This window comes from Ochlerotatus camptorhynchus, unplaced genomic scaffold (assembly GCF_037179485.1).
Source record: "Ochlerotatus camptorhynchus isolate MF236.1 unplaced genomic scaffold, CSIRO-AGI_Acam_v1.1 ptg000120l, whole genome shotgun sequence".
NCBI classification, from domain to species: Eukaryota; Metazoa; Arthropoda; class Insecta; order Diptera; family Culicidae; genus Ochlerotatus; species Ochlerotatus camptorhynchus.
Window position 1 is genome coordinate 637,952 of NW_027040610.1, and position 14,076 is coordinate 652,027.

The window sequence follows — 14,076 nt, forward strand, 5'->3', positions numbered from 1 at the left end:
CTAACGTATTACATTTCAAGGTAATTTCTACCACTGCTATTCTGCCTTTAAGCCTACCTCAGTCCCAGATGGAAAGAGTAGGCTTTGAGAAAATGGCATTTCAAGAGCCACATGTGAAAAGGGCATACAAGCTTTTTGTAAACAAACCTTTGTAGGCCCTTTTATCGCCAACCGAGTGTCGCTCACGCAAACCAGCAATATCATCGGGAAAGGGAAAGTGTCCCCTACACGGTGATGTTAAAAATTGGTGTCATATATGTGGCGAGAAAAGGGCATAAGAAGGTTTGTTTACAAAAAGCTTGTATGCCCTTTTCACATGTTGTTCTGGATTTGAAGTTAAGAAGTGTGTAAATAAAAAACTTGACTTCTGGACGATTGAATTTCGCGATTACTTTGCTTGATGGAACAAACTGACTTGATGTTGTTTTCACATTTATCATGATCAATGTCCGTATACAACGTAATATGAAAGTAGATGCCAATTGATAGCGGAGAGCAAAAATGCACATGGGACGCCGGTAATATGCGATTATCGGCAGTATACATATTTAACTTGAGTCTCCTGAGCACCTTTAGTGGTGCAAAGGGCCAACGTGAAAGACTTTCATCCAGGGCTGGCGCTTGCTTCTGCATTACCCTGGACCCAGGATAAATTCATGTCAACTTGCTTTATTTTCTTGCTGAAAATCTGCCGTCATGAGCCCCTGACACAGTGGGCCAAACCGGTCAGATATTTTTTTTAATGAATTAATATTTCTTTAAAAAAATTTATCAAATTTTCAGATAGATTTTAGACTCAAATGCAAAATTTTAGTAGAATCCGGTGAGAATTTAATTTTGTGCACAGTGGTGACGATGAAAATTCGTTGAAAGATTGTAAATATTTATCCAAGGCATAATACATTGATCTATCACTAAATTCAATATATATGAATAGTTAATTTTTCCTCATTCTTAACAAGGAAAACTATCCCTTTATGAAATAAAGTATCTTAAATCCGTTTCAGCTCTGTTTACCTTAGCTATTATCTTACTAAATCCCTATTTTACATTGAAAATAACTTTTAGACATCTATAACTAAAATGTGCACAATTGCGTCAATTAGGGGTTGCTACTGTCTTAAAGACCTTTCTAAATATCTGAACCACAATTTGCTCAAGATTGTCCTTCTATGTTAAAACTGCTGGCGCAACGCTGACCGGGTTTGTTTCTTTATTTATTTTGACAGTTTCAGGTTCGCAGTATCCATAGGGTGGTTCGAAACAATTGTAAAAAGTGGCCTCATATCGGAAAATACAAAGGGTGTCGGTGTTACCCGAATTTTTCCTACTACGTATGCAAACGTATGACCGACGTCTTTTTCTCAATATGGCGATTATACAAATGGAACTTACATAAGGGTATCGGCAGCTTAGCTCAACATTAAACGAGGGGGAGATTTTACGCGATGATCAACATTTTACTGTGTATATTAGTCAAGACAATCCGTTTTTTCAAAATGGTTTGTTCTAATTAGCGAAATTCGAAAATTGGATGTAAACCTTAGGCGTCTTCTTCTTCTTTTTCGCATATCAAGCTTATTGCTTATCGTATATTAGCTTATTGCATCCTCTCAACTTAGTGTTCTAAATGCACTTCCACAGTTATTAATTGAGAGCGTTCGATGCCAATACCAATGCATGAATTTGTATATTGCGTGGCAAGCACAATGATACTCTATGCCCAGGGAAGTCGAGAAAATTTCCAACCCGAAAGATTCCCTTGACCAGGCCAGGAATCGAACCCGCCGCCTCCGGCTTGCTACCTTAGGCATCCCATAATCTACATCATGCAATCGAATCTTCTAGTAGACTAAGCTTTCCAATAGATCACTGAAATATGCGACGGTGATGCTGACAGCACACGTGTTTCTTTTCATCATGCATATTTCATCCAGCCCCCGTAGGTACAATCCATCAAAGAACGCTAAGTCGTCGCCTTGTGCCGGTCGCCATCGTCCTCGTAATTACAGCTAAGTCTCATTACTTAGTTACAAAAACAACACAATCAATCATAAGGCACAAGCTCGGTGGTAGAGAGAGAAAAAAAAATACATGATTAAATCTGCTGCCCTCTTTGTAGTGAGGCGGGGATTTACTGGAAGAGGGGCAGCTCCCCATGCTTGGTGTGGAATGATTCAACATTCAATATGGCACCTCATTTTCATGCACTCGAGGACAGACGGAACGGACACAGCAGCCTGATGAAGTCATTCAGTCACACAACCAAGTGGCGCTCGGTGGCGGGTGGTGGGCGCCGGTGCTCCAAACGAGGAAGCTTTGCCTGTTTTATGTTGTCCCATTCCGAGCGACCGGTCGTCGTTTGCGTTTTTTCCTGCAATTTTTCCAAAGGATTTGCATAACAATGCACTTCTGCAACTCTGTGCTTCGTTATATCTGGGATGGTGAGTGTGTCCCAACTACATGTTTCTTCTGAGCTGATCCTCACGCCGGCCGCCTCCTGATGCCTTTGGGAAAAAGCAACCCGAAAGAATGACGGAAAAAGCCCTAATAATCACGCTTACGGATAACAAAGGAGCAGTAATTATTCAAGAAATATGTGTATGATGTTCTGGGTTGCCTTTTCCCGTTGTCGACTGAAGCCGTTTTGTTGTTGTTGTTGTTGTTGTTGTTGTATGTGTGAACGTCCTTAGCCATTGTTTGTAGCATTCCCGGGAATGCTTGTTAGTCGGGATTGCACGTGATTTGCTGCAGCCTGTGTGGATGCTTTCGGAACGGACGCAGTCTGCCTGGTTCTGGTATTTGCCTGGTGGAGGTAGATTTCCATTTTTCTGTTTGAGGAGGAAATTTGTTGCTATTATCATTGGCAGCATTGGGTCGTGTTGCTAGATCGCTATCGAGAAGTATCCAATTTGGACTCATTCGTGTTTCCATAGCAAATCGTCATAAGGATGCGTGCCGCATGTCCTGACTCATGAAAGAATTTGACTTGAAAGGTAATCAATCAGTAGAAGTTGCTGCCAGAGGTGATAAATGTCATAGAAATAATATGGGGAAAAAATATCATCACATTTTTCCCCATACGTTTTCATACTGACATTTTGTTTGTAAAAATTGATTGGCAAAAACCAGCAAATTTGCACATAGATTCAATTTATTGAAGCTCGGGATGAGCTAACCATTCACAGTCTTCCCCTACTCGATGGGGATGTTGATTTGCGTGGGCGAGCCTTGACTTTCTAGAAATCATCGAGAGAAGTCATTGCTTACAAAAGCTGTTACACCCTAATTCCAGCTCTATCTAGAATGTATGTGATCACCAAAGGCATCGTCCACGTCCTAACGGTCAAGAAACTTAGTCTCCATGCCCCTGCGCTTTGGTTAGAGAGTGTAAAGGGCGTTGTGCCAATTTGGTCGTGGCACATTTCGAGTATGAGAGAGTGATTGCAGTTTGCTCAAAAGTGTAAGTACTGCAAAAATGCAAGTACTTTCGATGATTACCCGTAGTTGTTACAGTGAAGATATACACTCACATTCTCGGTACCATATGAATTATCAAAGGACCTGGACTGTAAATCACATTAATTCTGTGATAATAATATCACCAAATAGATAACTATGTAAGCTTGACTATATAAAGCACCATCTTAATCAGAATGTAAGTATTATTTACAACAATCTCAACTAAATGAAATAGGGGAATTTACGTATTCTCGGCAACCTAAGCAGCGACCTTCTTTCTATAGCCTTTTTCTCTAAGGAACGCACACATATGCAGTATTGGTTTGTTTACAATCTATTGCTGCCAGCTGCTCTAACAATTTCAGTCGAAAGAATTGTCGAAAACTGTTTTGAAACGCTTTTACAAAGCTCCAATCTTCTCTAGTGAGAGCGAGTATTGTCGGCAACCAGTTTTTCTTCGGCAACCGTTCCATTTGAGCTGCATGTAAATCTGCTGTTCTATTATCGGCAACTCGAAATCAGCTACAATTTGTAGTGCGTGTGTTTCATTTCAAGAAAACCTTGCTAGATTGCTTTTTCTCAGTGGTAAAAATATAGTCAAATAGAAGCTGAAAGCATAAAGAATCGTTTGCATGCATTCAGCGAAGTGTTTTCGTTAGAAAATCCAGTGAAAATAGTGTTTCAATTTGGGTTGCCGAAAATAGTCTGTCATGCCGAAGCCGTCATTTCCCCTACATGCATATTGAAATAAAAGGTTCTAGCTCTTTATTAGGGAAGGATTGTTAGTTTGACATCCGTTGTGACCAGAGTCCGAGTGCATCTCTGTTACTCCGTGACTCTCACGAGCAGGACACTTTTGTTAGTGTGGCCTCCGGTCAGAGGACTATCATATTCAAGATTGTGAATGTCCTCAGAGAAGGCAGACAGGAATCCAATATGGCGACTACCGGTAGGCGAAAATGGCTCGGGTATCTACGGAGCGAGCTCGACGAGTAGAAGCCAATATTCGATTTCCGGTGAAATTTTTAGATCCAAGATGGTGGACCGGAATCCACTATGGTGTCTTCTGGTATGCTGAAATACCTCGGAGACCCAACGGAGTTTAATTTTAGGATCCAATATAGGACCGGAAGCCAACATTGCGAATACATCTACGGAACGGGCTCAACGAGTAGAAGTCAAAAATTATACTTATACCACGGATACACTTCCCAACAAACAATTAGTGCTGATTAAGGGCCGAATAAGCCATATTTGAGTTGAAGAAGCATATTTTTGCATGAATAAGCTCTTATTCACATACCAATGTTTGTTGGGTTGTATGACAAACTATCTGCAAGAGCATTATTTGTACAAGTGTGACCATGCATGAGGATGAGTTTAATTGTACAAATGATGCACATGCTCATAGTTTGTCATACAAGTGTATCCGTGGCATTACTTACATAACACTTCACTGAATCATGGTATTTTATGACAGTTTGCGTGATTAATCTTGCAGTAAATTTCAAACACATTTTTCAGCTGGAATTCAAAAAGACCGCAAAAATAGATCGTGGAAAATGTTCTGCAATTTGGGTGATTAAGAAGTTTGACCGTTTAGCAGTCCCGATCGCAATCTGTTGGACTATGATGTGTGTGGTATCTTTGGATTGGATATGAATAGAGTTCCTTACAGTTGGGATACTCAAGGCTAAATGAACACTAAAACATATAACAGAAAATATTTTAAAGTTTAGGCACTTAAGAAGCTAAAGCTAAGCCAAAAGTGTCCTATTACCACACCGATAACCAAGTTCCCTTCTCGAGAAATGCATAGCGCAAGTGGCTATGGCAAGTCACTCGCGCTAGGGCACTCACTCTCTCTATGTTTACATTCTCTATATTTCCATCATCCCTTCTATGCACCATCCATCTAAATACTAACTTCTGATTGGTTAATATTTCACCGAACGCTAATACACGTTCCTCAATACATACTTGTTTTAAGATGCTCATTGAAACTGACATAAATCCTAAGGCGAAATAAATCAACCAGCTTTCTGCATCCATTATCAAAACCTGAAAGGAAGTTTATCGTAGCGAAACAAGTCTTCTCCGTACACGGGGAATAAGTGGCCAATTTATAACTTCTGTCAAAACCCATCATACAACACCTCAAATTACATGAGAATTAAAAAAAAACAAGTGCAATGGTGGTTATATCAAGTACCAAGGAACACAATGAACATATGCGGACACGTTCGGATACCCCAAGGGAAGTGGCCAGTTTCTAATCTAATCTAATCTAACACTAACACAGCCAATTCTTGAAAGCATCCTGGAAAATGATACATATATATATATATATATATATATATATATATATATATATATATACCTCATTTTACTAGTCTATTTGATATATGTTTCACATCGAAGATGCGTCACTCATATCAAAACGGCCAGGCCTACTGGCATTTAAGGGGCAAGATAATTCAGAAAACATCGGGTCTGTTTTAATCGAAGATTTAAACACGATGCTTCAGAATCCAATAAATGGAGGAAACGTGGACATCTCGTACCGTCCGTTCCAATTTTGGTAATTATATGATTGGTTGGTTGTTGGAAGCATCAAAGCTAGAAAGGTGGAACGAACTCACCAATTTTAGCAAATTGAACCTGAAGGCTGCCTGACATGTCTTGATGTTGAAGTCCAAATTGTAGACGAAGCTTGACGAAGATAAACATTAACTAGTCCGGTTTATGGTAGTTGCGCGGAATGTCTTCCGTCGATTTGAGATAAACAAATGTTCGGATGTAGGGTAGAGAACTACTTCGGCCTAATCGCCCGTTTTGGGCCTATCCAGCAGAAAACTTCAAATAAATCCATGATTTCAGAGTTAACAAGTCAATTATGCGTTTGGTACGATACTTTAGTTAATAAGCTACCGAACGAAGTCAACGAGAACGCGTGATATAAAGGTTTGCGTCTTTTATTCCCAAAAATAAAAGAAGCGCTCCGACCTAATCAATTTTTATCTTCATAGGCCGAAGTGAATTCATTGGCGTTTCAATGGCGTTTCAATGCGATAGGCCGAGTTTAAAATCCGTAGGCCGAGTTTGGCGTCAAGAAGCAGTGTTGGAATTTTAAAAATATCTCAACGATTGGTTTCTCTTTATCAAATCTTATGGTACGTACGGAAAGGTAAATAAATTTGGAAGCCATCAGTAATAATAACATAACTGCGCTAGATTAAGGAAGACTAAGTGCGGGTTGTGCTTAATAGGCCGGAAATGGGGTAGTTAACCCTATGTAGTCAATTTTTGATGTGCATTGGCAAGCCTTTTCGTGGCCAATAGTCAGGTTCAACGCTGCGACTCAACGAATGATAGAACTAATTATGGGACGCCTCGTGGAGGTTCTACTTGGCTTCGGAACAGCTTCTCAGCGGCAAATAATAGGGACTGAGGAACTAGAAAATTGTCTCCTTAGCCTGGTTTTGGCCAGATCAGCAACCGATTATAGATTAAAAGAAAACTTCACGGAAAAAAGAAACGTCCGGGGAAGTGGCCAGTCTCAGACTTGGAACAAAACTCATCACCCGATCTGTGTGGATCGGTTTGCTCTTTTGCTGAAGGAAGTGTTTATAATACCTAAAGCTACCTCAAATTTAAACAGCACTCCTCAGTGCTAAATGTTACCTTTTTTTCTTTAAATACATTTCCTGTACCTACCTTTTAAGATTCTAACTCCTCTTCGATCCTTGTTTGGACCCTAATCCTGCATGGATATCGATTTGGAGAATTCCTCTTCGATCCTTCGGATTCTTATAGTAATCTGCTTGGAAGTCGATTTGGAGAAACTTTCTTCTGTGCCATGGCGCCTACACGCAAAAGAAAAGGGAAATATCTTGATCCCCCTTCTAATGAAATTTATTTGAGCAATCGATTTGATATCCTCACGGAAAATGAGAATGATCCATCATCTTGGCAAATTTTTTTTAAAATTTCCGGCTTAATGCTAACAAGGAAAGGTTCCCCTTATTGTGATAACCACTTCCGATTTCCATGCTCTTCACACGGAACTTTGCTGGCCGTCGGGGTGAATGCCGTGTATTTGCTGAAACCTTGGATGGATTCAAACTTAGAACTTAAGTATTTTACTGAGAAGCGTTACAATCTTTTAACTTACGACACCAAAACTGATCCTCCTTTCAAGGTTGTCATGAAAGGTCTGCCAGTGGTGAATCCCTGGATCAGATCAAAGAAGTAATCATAATGAAAATGAAATCCCGTCCTGGCGATTCACAGGAATTCTAAGGAATTTTATTTATTTCACTTCAAGTCTAGTGAACTAAATAACCATAAGGCCTTAGAAAAATCTCACTTTATGCTCAAGTTGGAACACTTCAGGAAGATAGGAGGAAATTTCCAAAACATCACCTAGTACCGTAAGTCCATCCCTGGCACTGAATCAAAAATTGCTACAAGCCAGCTAAATGCATGAACTGTGGTGATTCCTCTCACGCAAAGGACGACTGTCCTATTAAGGAAGATCCTAAGAAATTTAATTGTTCAAATTGTGGTGAAAACCACATATTCAATTTTTGGGAATTTAAAACTCCCAAAGCGATCCTTCTATCTTGATCTAAGTGACAGGTAGAAAACACTCCACTTTCCCGACCAGCTACTATTTCTGCTGTTAACAGCTGTCAGACCCACATATCAGAAACTATTTCCTTTTTTCCCTGAATGCAGACTCGAGCAATTGTTCCAGAAATAAACTATGTAAGAAGGGTCATATCTCACCTTAGGTGCATGAATGCGTTTTTTTTTTCATGTAAGTTGCTGCAACCAAAGTCATTATAAATTTGTCAAATATAGTATTTACCGGCCAATTTCAAATAATTAAAAGTTAATGATAGGATCTAATATTATATTTTTTCACTCTAACGTTAATTATTTTACATGCTCGGTTGATATTGCGAGGCAAATCACAACATGTTAAATTGTAGATGAAAGTTGACTCGACAGAAAAACCCACATCGTTTTCTTAGCAAGAGAATGAATAGTTTGCTATCTCTCTTTACTCTTCACCGATGGCAGACACGATTTAATTGTTGCCAGCCGTGATAGAAGTTTCGGGTCGGGTTCGGGTGTAAAGCAAAAACATTGAAACTCGAACTCACCACAGCTTGTAATATCATCCACAGTTGTTTGCTTGTAGATTTTTGTCTACGAAAATCAAGCATGAACATGATCATTGGTGCGATATGATTTTTTGATGTTTTCCCAAAACTGAAAAGTAGTGACGACCTTTATTTTACTGAACTTTTGTTTTTTTTAGATAAGATCTATTTTGTAGCTAAACGTCAAACAAAACATTAATTGATTGTAGGGCAGTGGAAGAAAAATTTTCGCCTTATAGGGTGAATTCCAGTACGAGCCTCATATCTTATTGGTCCAATACACACTGAAATCTCGTTGGACAACCGCTATGGTTCTACTATACAACGCATGGTTGTACCGTACGGTATATGATAAAAATATAGCGGTTGATTGCAGAGTGTATTGGCCCATTATGGATCATATTGCAACTTCTAAACTTCATGAGCACATACAGAGTGGTTGGCTATCTTTACTTCAGAGAATTTCAGCCAACCCAATCTCAATGTCCTTACAACGTATGCCTTTGTAACAATGTAAAATTAAATATTTCTTTGCAAGTAATCAAAGACCATAACACATAATGCAAATTTCCATCGAAGTTGAGAACAATACAATCTCCAACTCAGTAGAGCATGTTCCTCCAATGAATGAAAGTTGATCTGCCATCCCCAGACCAGTGCATTGAACATATACTTCTTCGGATAGCAAATCCCCATAACATCACTATAGCACCTCATATAGGGTAGGTATTCAGCCAGTTCTGAAATAACATGTTTCCTTATCGAGATTTAAAATAAAAGGTCATCAGTTTTCACCCTCTTTTATATTCGAAATCAATGAAAATGCAAACCACCGATAAGAACCTACCTCCCTTTTTGATGATAGCAATTCCATTTCAGCGCTTCAGGTTACTCTTTTGCCCCCAAATAACGATACGGTTCAATAGCGATGAACGGTGAAATAGGGGCCTGCGGTTGATCGGAATAGATCAATATCCAAAATAATCAGAATAATGAACTTGATTCATGCTCAATTTGAAGTGGCATAAAAAGTGTGAAACATGCAATTTTAGATTAAATTTCGCGTGCTCGCTCATTTGCCTGCTAGCAATTACCGAGGATTTACTGCTTCCCATTCCAAGCTCGAACTTCGACTTAATCCCACCCGACGACTACATATTCCCTGCAAAAATTATTCGAGAAAGGATAAAAAAGCTCTGTTCCTTCGGTATCGGCTCCGCTCACGTGACAATCATTAAACCGTCGTCGTACGTGTGACCTGCCACAACAATACCTATATGAGAGAATGGTGATGATGACAGCAGCACAGGGAAACGGTGCCGATGATGATGCCGGTTCTGATTCCGGGGCACTAATCCGTTCCATTGTGATGAGAAGCAGTTTTGCTCGTTTTCACTTGTCTTCCACTGCTGGGGCTGGATAAGGTGGAATTTTTTCCCCGGTATTTTTCTACTGGTGATCCAAACAAACCGACGCCATGACACCAAACAGCAAACAGACACGGAACAGGAAACCTTGCTGCTGGAACCGGCAACACAAAAACAAAATAGGATTAGTGAGCATTGTTACATTCATAATCTCTACTCTATCTCGTAGTTGTGATTTTTTTTTTTTCATTCGGTCTTTTCTGTTTCTGATGACACTAGTATGCTCCGGTGGCTGATGTTGTGAGTGCTGCTGTCGCGATGGGTATCAACTATATTTTTTTCCCACAACAAAGACTTTGAACAGTGTTTTTTTTTTGAGTGCTAATGAGGCCTTTTTTTGCATCTGTTGGGGGCATAAATCCGCTGTGACCGGTGGTTTGATCAATTGTAACATATCCGGTGTCTTTAGTTTAGTGCATGTTGTATTACTGCATCACTATTGAGAAATTTGGTAGACAGAGTCTTCCCAGAAGTTCAAGGACCTTCTTATAAGTCAAAAGCAGTTCGTAAAACTTAAGAGCATCATTTTATTTTTGAGAACTTCGTACACAGCAAAACATTAATTTTAATATCACATCAAAGTGGATGCACTTCAATCGTGTCAAATATATGGTGTAATATTACTTGTCAAAAAGGACAACATTATCATTAATACAGTGCATGAACTGACATTACGCTGCTTTGACTGCATTTGTTTATTTTTGTGGCCATTAAAATTACATGAGCTTTTCGACATGATTGAAGTGCATCCTCTTGGATGTAATATTAAAATTTATTTTTTGCTGTGTAGAAGCTCGAAGAACTTCTTGAAAGTCAAAGGAACGTTGTAGAGCTTTCGAATACTTTGAGACACTCATTAAACTGTGTAGAAGGTCAGAATACTTTCTAAAAGTGCATCAAATGTTATTGAAGTTCAGCTATCTTTGTGAAAGCTCAGCAAACTTTGTACACCGGAAAAATTTCTGAATTTTATCTATCGCATAAAATTTCCCTTCGTTTAATTTTAAGCTATATTTGGCATAAACAGCGTTAGTAGGTTTTAAAGCATTTTTCAAGCTTAAGATAATTTTCAAAAAGCTCAGATCTTTCATGCCTACGATAATCTTTAAAGGCATTGGATTTCTCAAGATACAACCCCTAGATGGAATGACGAACCATCCAGGGGTGGTGGGTCTTCTTTTGAAGGATGCACTTGGAACACGTCGTTTCCTAGCTTCTAATGCGCTTTTGTAGGTCAGTTCGGTAAAGAAACTATACTCTTCCAATGGTGGCAGAGGATCGGTAGAGTCAATACCAAGAGCTATCGCCGGTGCAATTTTTTTCCAATCAATTTTCCTCGTGAGATCAAAAGGAACTTGAATTGGCTGATCTGATTTTTGACGACCACATTTGATTGAAATAATAATTGGTAAGTGATCACTACCATGGGGATCATTGATTACCTTCAACAGACAATCTAATGATAGTGAGTTAGAGCACAAATATATATCAAGACGGCTCTCCAGGAGGTTTTGCTAATCGTGTTGCTTCACCAGTGTTCAAGATAGTCAAGTTGAAATCGTCACACAAATCATAGAAAATACCCGCTCTATGGTCATCGTATGATTCGCCCCAGCCCGTACCGTGTGAGTTCATATCGCCCAGTATTAGAACTGGAGATGGTAGAATAGTAACTGAACTCGAAAGCTGACGGCGGTTTATGGAATTCCTTGGAGGGACATTTACAGAAGCTATGCAAAGATCTTTGTTCTTCACATTTATTTGGCAAGCGACAATTTCAATGCCTGAAATTATTGGGATTGAGATTTTATAGAAGGAGTAACACTTTTTGATCCCCAAAAGTACGCCACCATATGAATCATCTCGGTCCAGGCGGATAATGTTAAAATTGTGGAAGTTTAGTTCATCTTCAGATGAAAGCCAAGTTTCACAGAGTGCAAATACATACCACAATCAGAATTGTGAATCAAATACATGAACGAGTCTAATTTAGGTATTAAACTACGATATTTCCATTGTAATAAAGCGATCATATCTTGATCCGTTTGCTGAACTTCTCCAAATATTGTTGGAAATTAGCAAACATTGATAAATTTAATGGAATTCACAGAATTTCTGGAAATTACAAAAGATTTTTTTACATTTAGGGACTTTGTTGGTATGGGGCAATTAATAATCCACAAAGGCCAAAATTTTATACTTTTAAACCCCTCCTTCACCCCTCATAGACTAAAGAAGATTTTTATGAAACCCCTTGTTGTTTTGTCTTATTATATATTGAATTCATAATTTTAAATAGACTTTTGTGAACTTTTGTTGGTGACTTGTTTGCTGGCTCCACAAACCTACGTTCAGATCAGTCATATTTTTGGTTTACAGTATTTTCGTGAAAACATAAAATCTTGATACGATGGAGGTTAAATACGATAAAAAATCGACTTATTTGATATATTTCAACAAAACAGCTTTTAAATTATTTATTTATTTCAAACATGAAAATATAATGCATTTACTATGATTTTTCAAATATTTACATGAGAATTGCACTTCGTTACTTACACTGCCATTTTCTCAATGCCTGCTTTTCCATATGGAACTAATATGCAATTATAGGCAGTATAGTATAGTAGTAGTAGTATTTGTAATTCGACTCCTGAGAGTGACATTTGCATGCCTGAAGCATCAATTTTGGATGCACTATGAATCAATCTATAAGTCTATTTTACAAATTCATTCAATGCATGAAAGTGTTTCAAAAGATCCTCTAAAATGCAAAGCGCTTTACGAAGGGACACATCCGCGCTGCTTGCAATGTCTTTATCCGAAAGCTTAAGTTTGTACGATCAGTACGTCTGTTGCCCAAATATCAACTGTACTGTTTGAATCAGGGCTGGCAAATGTCATTTTCAATGAAAGATCTCACGCGATATTTACAGAGATGCTTCTGTCACTATCAGACAGAGATTTTCTTCAAAACTTCATCGATTTTTTTGTCAAGACAGAACGTGACAGTGTTGTGATCATCGTGATTACTAGTTCATTTATTGCTTTTACAATTACTTGTACAGAGAAAATCTTATAAATCAGTCTACCAATTACATACGGTTGCTTGCATCTAAATCAATTAAAAATGTTGATGTCAAAACCGCATATGAATTATTCTCATGAGTGCTTGATCATTGAAAAATGACAAGAAAGCTAATGATAGGTAGTTTCGTCTCGTGATAGTGAGAGGACCTATTTTCACATTGTTCATGACAGCCGTGATATATAACAGCTCTGGTTTGAATACATGAAAGAACAAAACACAATCCAGATCTCAGCGGCGCCGGTGGTGTAGTGGTAAGCGTGATTACCTCTCACCCCCGCAGTCGGCGCCGCCGGGATGTTCTGAGGCATAACATCTCTGGTCACGCCATCCTTTGGAAGGGAAGCAATGCCGTTGGTCCCCGGTCCATGAGTTGATGGGTCGATAGGTAGGGGAGCTGCCTCGCAGGCGTCGTTAGCATTGCTACTCAGTACGGAAAACAACATCGAAGGAAAACAAATCAAGGAAAAAAAAAAAACAATACTGACCTGAATGACCTTAGGAATCATGTATTAATTGAGTTGAGTTGCTGGTTGAGGAAAAAACTACCACCCTCACCGCTTTTATCATGTTTTTTTTTCTAAACTTAATGCATTGACTGTCACAAAATCTTTCATCCCTCTTCCCCCGTAGAGTGTGACATAATATGTGAATAGCCCCTCAGGGTTAAGGATTTAATAATTCAAATTAAATAAATAAACAAAATACAACAAATCAAACCAACAAATTTATTTATTGTAAAGAGCAAAATATTGTGAATTTGCTTTGTGAACAAAAGCCTTTGATATATAAAAAAAATATATCGATTTGTTGTTTATTTATGAGGAATCAGATGTTGTGGAAAACAAATTTAAGCTACGTAGGCTATGACAACTATCTCCTCTCTCCCCTCGAAGACAAGCGTAGACTTTTGTATAACCCCTCCCTC